Source organism: Eucyclogobius newberryi, unplaced genomic scaffold, assembly GCF_026437365.1.
Source record: "Eucyclogobius newberryi isolate DKJ021-1_F unplaced genomic scaffold, fEucNew1.0.hap1 SCAF_13, whole genome shotgun sequence".
Lineage (NCBI taxonomy): Eukaryota > Metazoa > Chordata > Actinopteri > Gobiiformes > Gobiidae > Eucyclogobius > Eucyclogobius newberryi.
The window spans coordinates 2,870,727-2,877,712 of record NW_027315757.1 but is presented as its reverse complement, the minus strand read 5'-3'; positions in this window follow the sequence as shown (position 1 = coordinate 2,877,712).

Below are 6,986 nucleotides of genomic sequence, written 5' to 3'. Positions count from 1 at the left end.
CCAGCACCTCCCTCTCAAAGCTGGAGGACTCTGGCCCCAGCACCTCCCTCTCAAAGCAGGAGGACTCTGGCTCCCGGACCTCCCTCTCAAAGCTGGAGGACTCTGGCTCCAGCACCTCCCACTCTCAAAGCAGGAGGACTCTGGCTCCAGCACCTCCCTCTCAAAGCAGGAGGACTCTGGCTCTAGCACCTCCCTCTCAAAGCAGGAGGACTCTGGCTCCAGCACCTCCCTCTCTGAAAGCTGGAGGACTCTGGCCCCAGCACCTCCCTCTCAAAGCTGGAGGACTCTGGCTCCAGCACATCCCTCTAAAAGCAGGAGGACTCTGGCTCCAGCACCTCCCTCTAAAAGCAGGAGGACTCTGGCTCCAGGACCTCCCTCTAAAAGCAGGAGGACTCTGGCTCCAGGACCTCCCTCTCAAAGCAGGAGGACTCTGGCTCCAGGACCTCCCGTCTCAAAGCAGGAGGACTCTGGCTCCAGGACCTCCCTCTCAAAGCTGGAGGACTCTGGCTCCAGGACCTCCCTCTCAAAGCTGGAGGACTCTGGCTCCAGCACCTCCCTCTCAAAGCAGGAGGACACTGGCTCCAGCACCTCCCTCTCAAAGCAGGAGGACTCTGGCTCCAGCACCTCCCTCTCAAAGCTGGAGGACTCTGGCCCCAGCACCTCCCTCTCAAAGCAGGAGGACTCTGGCTCCCGGACCTCCCTCTCAAAGCTGGAGGACTCTGGCTCCAGCACCTCCCACTCTCAAAGCAGGAGGACTCTGGCTCCAGCACCTCCCTCTCAAAGCAGGAGGACTCTGGCTCTAGCGCCTCCCTCTCAAAGCAGGAGGACTCTGGCTCCAGCACCTCCCTCTCTGAAAGCTGGAGGACTCTGGCCCCAGCACCTCCCTCTCAAAGCTGGAGGACTCTGGCTCCAGCACATCCCTCTCAAAGCAGGAGGACAATGCCTCCAGGACCTCCCTCTAAAAGCAGGAGGACTCTGGCTCCAGCACCTCCCTCTAAAAGCAGGAGGACTCTGGCTCCAGGACCTCCCTCTAAAAGCAGGAGGACTCTGGCTCCAGGACCTCCCTCTCAAAGCAGGATGACTCTGGCTCCAGGACCTCCCGTCTCAAAGCAGGAGGACTCTGGCTCCAGGACCCCCCTCTCAAAGCTGGAGGACTCTGGCTCCAGCACCTCCCTCTAAAAGCTGGAGGACTCTGGCTCCAGGACCTCCCTCTAAAAGCAGGAGGACTTTGGCTCCAGCACCTCCCTCTAAAAGCAGGAGGACTCTGGCCCCAGTACCTCCCTCTTAAAGCTGGAGGACTCTGGCTCCAGCACCTCCCTCTCAAAGCTGGAGGACTCTGGCTCCAGGTCCTCCCTCTCAAAGCTGGAGGACTCTGGCTGCAGCACCTCCCTCTTAAAGCAGGAGGACTCTGGCTCCCTCCAGCACCTCCCTCTAAAAGCTGGAGGACTCTGGCTCCAGCACCTCCCTCTCAAAGCAGGAGGACTCTTGCCCCAGCACCTCCCTCTCAAAGCTGGAGGACTCTGGCTCCAGGTCCTCCATCTCAAAGCTGGAGGTCTCTGGCTCCAGCACCTCCCTCTCAAAGCAGGAGGACTCTGGCTCCAGCACCTCCCTCTAAAAGCTGGAGGACTCTGGCTCCAGCACCTCCCTCTCAAAGCAGGAGGACTCTGGCTCCAGCACTTCCCTCTAAAAGCTGGAGGACTCTGGCTCCAGCACCTCCCTCTCAAAGCTGGAGGACTCTGGCTCCAGCACCTCCCTCTCAAAGCAGGAGGACTCTGGCTCCAGCACCTCCCTCTCAAAGCTGGAGGACTCTGGCTCCAGCACCTCCCTCTCAAAGCAGGAGGACACTGGCTCCAGCACCTCCCTCTCAAAGCAGGAGGACTCTGGCTCCAGCACCTCCCTCTCAAAGCTGGAGGACTCTGGCCCCAGCACCTCCCTCTCAAAGCAGGAGGACTCTGGCTCCCGGACCTCCCTCTCAAAGCTGGAGGACTCTGGCTCCAGCACCTCCCACTCTCAAAGCAGGAGGACTCTGGCTCCAGCACCTTCCTCTCAAAGCAGGAGGACTCTGGCTCTAGCACCTCCCTCTCAAAGCAGGAGGACTCTGGCTCCAGGACCTCCCTCTAAAAGCTGGAGGACTCTGGCTCCAGCACCTCCCTCTCAAAGCAGGAGGATTCTGGCTCCAGCACCTCCCTCTCAAAGCTGGAGGACTCTGGCTCCAGGTCCTCCCTCTCAAAGCTGGAGGACTCTGGCCCCAGCACCTTCCTCTCAAAGCTGGAGGACTCTGGCTCCAGGACCTCCCTCTAAAAGCAGGAGGACTCTGGCTCCAGGACCTCCCTCTAAAAGCTGGAGGACTCTGGCTCCAGCACCTCCCTCTCAAAGCAGGAGGATTCTGGCTCCAGCACCTCCCTCTCAAAGCTGGAGGACTCTGGCTCCAGCACCTCCCTCTAAAAGCAGGAGGACTCTGGCTCCAGGACCTCCCTCTAAAAGCTGGAGGACTCTGGCTCCAGCACCTCCCTCTCAAAGCAGGAGGATTCTGGCTCCAGCACCTCCCTCTCAAAGCTGGAGGACTCTGGCTCCAGGTCCTCCCTCTCAAAGCTGGAGGACTCTGGCTCCAGCACCTCCCTCTAAAAGAAGGAGGACTCTGGCTCCAGCACCTCCCTCTCAAAGCTGGAGGACTCTGGCTCCAGCACCTCCCTCTCAAAGCAGGAGGACTCTGGCTCCAGGACCTCCCTCTCAAAGCTGGAGGACTCTGGCTCCAGCACCTCCCTCTAAAAGAAGGAGGACTCTGGCTCCAGCACCTCCCTCTCAAAGCTGGAGGACTCTGGCTCCAGCACCTCCCTCTCAAAGCAGGAGGACTCTGGCTCCAGCACCTCCCTCTAAAAGCTGGAGGACTCTGGCCCCAGCACCTTCCTCTCAAAGCTGGAGGACTCTGGCTCCAGCACCTCCCTCTCAAAGCTGGAGGACTCTGGCTCCAGGTCCTCCCTCTCAAAGCTGGAGGACTCTGGCTCCAGGACCTCCCTCTAAAAGCAGGAGGACTCTGGCTCCAGGACCTCCCTCTAAAAGCTGGAGGACTCTGGCTCCAGGACCTCCCTCTCAAAGCTGGAGGACTCTGGCTCCAGCACCTCCCTCTCAAAGCAGGAGGACTCTGGCTCCAGCACCTCCCTCTCTGAAAGCTGGAGGACTCTGGCTCCAGCACCTCCCTCTCAAAGCAGGAGGATTCTGGCTCCAGCACCTCCCTCTCAAAGCTGGAGGACTCTGGCTCCAGCACCTCCCTCTAAAAGCAGGAGGACTCTGGCTCCAGGACCTCCCTCTAAAAGCTGGAGGACTCTGGCTCCAGCACCTCCCTCTCAAAGCAGGAGGATTCTGGCTCCAGCACCTCCCTCTCAAAGCTGGAGGACTCTGGCTCCAGGTCCTCCCTCTCAAAGCTGGAGGACTCTGGCTCCAGCACCTCCCTCTAAAAGAAGGAGGACTCTGGCTCCAGCACCTCCCTCTCAAAGCTGGAGGACTCTGGCTCCAGCACCTCCCTCTCAAAGCAGGAGGACTCTGGCTCCAGGACCTCCCTCTCAAAGCTGGAGGACTCTGGCTCCAGCACCTCCCTCTAAAAGAAGGAGGACTCTGGCTCCAGCACCTCCCTCTCAAAGCTGGAGGACTCTGGCTCCAGCACCTCCCTCTCAAAGCAGGAGGACTCTGGCTCCAGCACCTCCCTCTAAAAGCTGGAGGACTCTGGCCCCAGCACCTTCCTCTCAAAGCTGGAGGACTCTGGCTCCAGCACCTCCCTCTCAAAGCTGGAGGACTCTGGCTCCAGGTCCTCCCTCTCAAAGCTGGAGGACTCTGGCTCCAGGACCTCCCTCTAAAAGCAGGAGGACTCTGGCTCCAGGACCTCCCTCTAAAAGCTGGAGGACTCTGGCTCCAGGACCTCCCTCTCAAAGCTGGAGGACTCTGGCTCCAGCACCTCCCTCTCAAAGCAGGAGGACTCTGGCTCCAGCACCTCCCTCTAAAAGCTGGAGGACTCTGGCCCCAGCACCTTCCTCTCAAAGCTGGAGGACTCTGGCTCCAGCACCTCCCTCTCAAAGCTGGAGGACTCTGGCTCCAGGTCCTCCCTCTCAAAGCTGGAGGACTCTGGCTCCAGGACCTCCCTCTAAAAGCAGGAGGACTCTGGCTCCAGGACCTCCCTCTAAAAGCTGGAGGACTCTGGCTCCAGGACCTCCCTCTCAAAGCTGGAGGACTCTGGCTCCAGCACCTCCCTCTCAAAGCAGGAGGACTCTGGCTCCAGCACCTCCCTCTCTGAAAGCTGGAGGACTCTGGCTCCAGCACCTCCCTCTCTGAAAGCTGGAGGACTCTGGCTCCAGCACCTCCCTCTCAAAGCTGGAGGACTCTGGCTCCAGGTCCTCCCTCTCAAAGCTGGAGGACTCTGGCCCCAGCACCTTCCTCTCAAAGCTGGAGGACTCTGGCTCCAGGACCTCCCTCTAAAAGCAGGAGGACTCTGGCTCCAGGACCTCCCTCTAAAAGCTGGAGGACTCTGGCTCCAGCACCTCCCTCTCAAAGCAGGAGGATTCTGGCTCCAGCACCTCCCTCTCAAAGCTGGAGGACTCTGGCTCCAGCACCTCCCTCTAAAAGCAGGAGGACTCTGGCTCCAGGACCTCCCTCTAAAAGCAGGAGGACTCTGGCTCCAGGACCTCCCTCTAAAAGCTGGAGGACTCTGGCTCCAGCACCTCCCTCTCAAAGCAGGAGGATTCTGGCTCCAGCACCTCCCTCTCAAAGCTGGAGGACTCTGGCTCCAGGTCCTCCCTCTCAAAGCTGGAGGACTCTGGCTCCAGCACCTCCCTCTAAAAGAAGGAGGACTCTGGCTCCAGCACCTCCCTCTCAAAGCTGGAGGACTCTGGCTCCAGCACCTCCCTCTCAAAGCAGGAGGACTCTGGCTCCAGGACCTCCCTCTCAAAGCTGGAGGACTCTGGCTCCAGCACCTCCCTCTAAAAGAAGGAGGACTCTGGCTCCAGCACCTCCCTCTCAAAGCTGGAGGACTCTGGCTCCAGCACCTCCCTCTCAAAGCAGGAGGACTCTGGCTCCAGCACCTCCCTCTAAAAGCTGGAGGACTCTGGCCCCAGCACCTCCCTCTCAAAGCAGGAGGACTCTGGCTCCAGGTCCTCCCTCTCAAAGCTGGAGGACTCTGGCTCCAGGACCTCCCTCTAAAAGCAGGAGGACTCTGGCTCCAGGACCTCCCTCTAAAAGCTGGAGGACTCTGGCTCCAGGACCTCCCTCTCAAAGCTGGAGGACTCTGGCTCCAGCACCTCCCTCTCAAAGCAGGAGGACTCTGGCTCCAGCACCTCCCTCTAAAAGCTGGAGGACTCTGGCCCCAGCACCTTCCTCTCAAAGCTGGAGGACTCTGGCTCCAGCACCTCCCTCTCAAAGCTGGAGGACTCTGGCTCCAGGTCCTCCCTCTCAAAGCTGGAGGACTCTGGCTCCAGGACCTCCCTCTAAAAGCAGGAGGACTCTGGCTCCAGGACCTCCCTCTAAAAGCTGGAGGACTCTGGCTCCAGGACCTCCCTCTCAAAGCTGGAGGACTCTGGCTCCAGCACCTCCCTCTCAAAGCAGGAGGACTCTGGCTCCAGCACCTCCCTCTCTGAAAGCTGGAGGACTCTGGCTCCAGCACCTCCCTCTCTGAAAGCTGGAGGACTCTGGCTCCAGCACCTCCCTCTCAAAGCTGGAGGACTCTGGCTCCAGGTCCTCCCTCTCAAAGCTGGAGGACTCTGGCCCCAGCACCTTCCTCTCAAAGCTGGAGGACTCTGGCTCCAGGACCTCCCTCTAAAAGCAGGAGGACTCTGGCTCCAGGACCTCCCTCTAAAAGCTGGAGGACTCTGGCTCCAGCACCTCCCTCTCAAAGCAGGAGGATTCTGGCTCCAGCACCTCCCTCTCAAAGCTGGAGGACTCTGGCTCCAGCACCTCCCTCTAAAAGCAGGAGGACTCTGGCTCCAGGACCTCCCTCTAAAAGCTGGAGGACTCTGGCTCCAGCACCTCCCTCTCAAAGCAGGAGGATTCTGGCTCCAGCACCTCCCTCTCAAAGCTGGAGGACTCTGGCTCCAGGTCCTCCCTCTCAAAGCTGGAGGACTCTGGCTCCAGCACCTCCCTCTAAAAGAAGGAGGACTCTGGCTCCAGCACCTCCCTCTCAAAGCTGGAGGACTCTGGCTCCAGCACCTCCCTCTCAAAGCAGGAGGACTCTGGCTCCAGGACCTCCCTCTCAAAGCTGGAGGACTCTGGCTCCAGCACCTCCCTCTAAAAGAAGGAGGACTCTGGCTCCAGCACCTCCCTCTCAAAGCTGGAGGACTCTGGCTCCAGCACCTCCCTCTCAAAGCAGGAGGACTCTGGCTCCAGCACCTCCCTCTAAAAGCTGGAGGACTCTGGCCCCAGCACCTTCCTCTCAAAGCTGGAGGACTCTGGCTCCAGCACCTCCCTCTCAAAGCTGGAGGACTCTGGCTCCAGGTCCTCCCTCTCAAAGCTGGAGGACTCTGGCTCCAGGACCTCCCTCTAAAAGCAGGAGGACTCTGGCTCCAGGACCTCCCTCTAAAAGCTGGAGGACTCTGGCTCCAGGACCTCCCTCTCAAAGCTGGAGGACTCTGGCTCCAGCACCTCCCTCTCAAAGCAGGAGGACTCTGGCTCCAGCACCTCCCTCTCTGAAAGCTGGAGGACTCTGGCTCCAGCACCTCCCTCTCTGAAAGCTGGAGGACTCTGGCTCCAGGACCTCCCTCTCAAAGCTGGAGGACTCTGGCTCCAGCACCTCCCTCTCAAAGCAGGAGGACTCTGGCTCCAGCATCTCCCTCTCAAAGCAGGAGGACTCTGGCTCCAGCACCTCCCTCTCAAAGCAGGAGGACTCTAGCTCCAGCACCTCCCTCTCAAAGCTGGAGGACTCTGGCTCCAGCACCTCCCTCTCAAAGCTGGAGGACTCTGGCTCCAGGACCTACCTCTCAAAGCAGGAGGACTCTGGCTCCAGCACC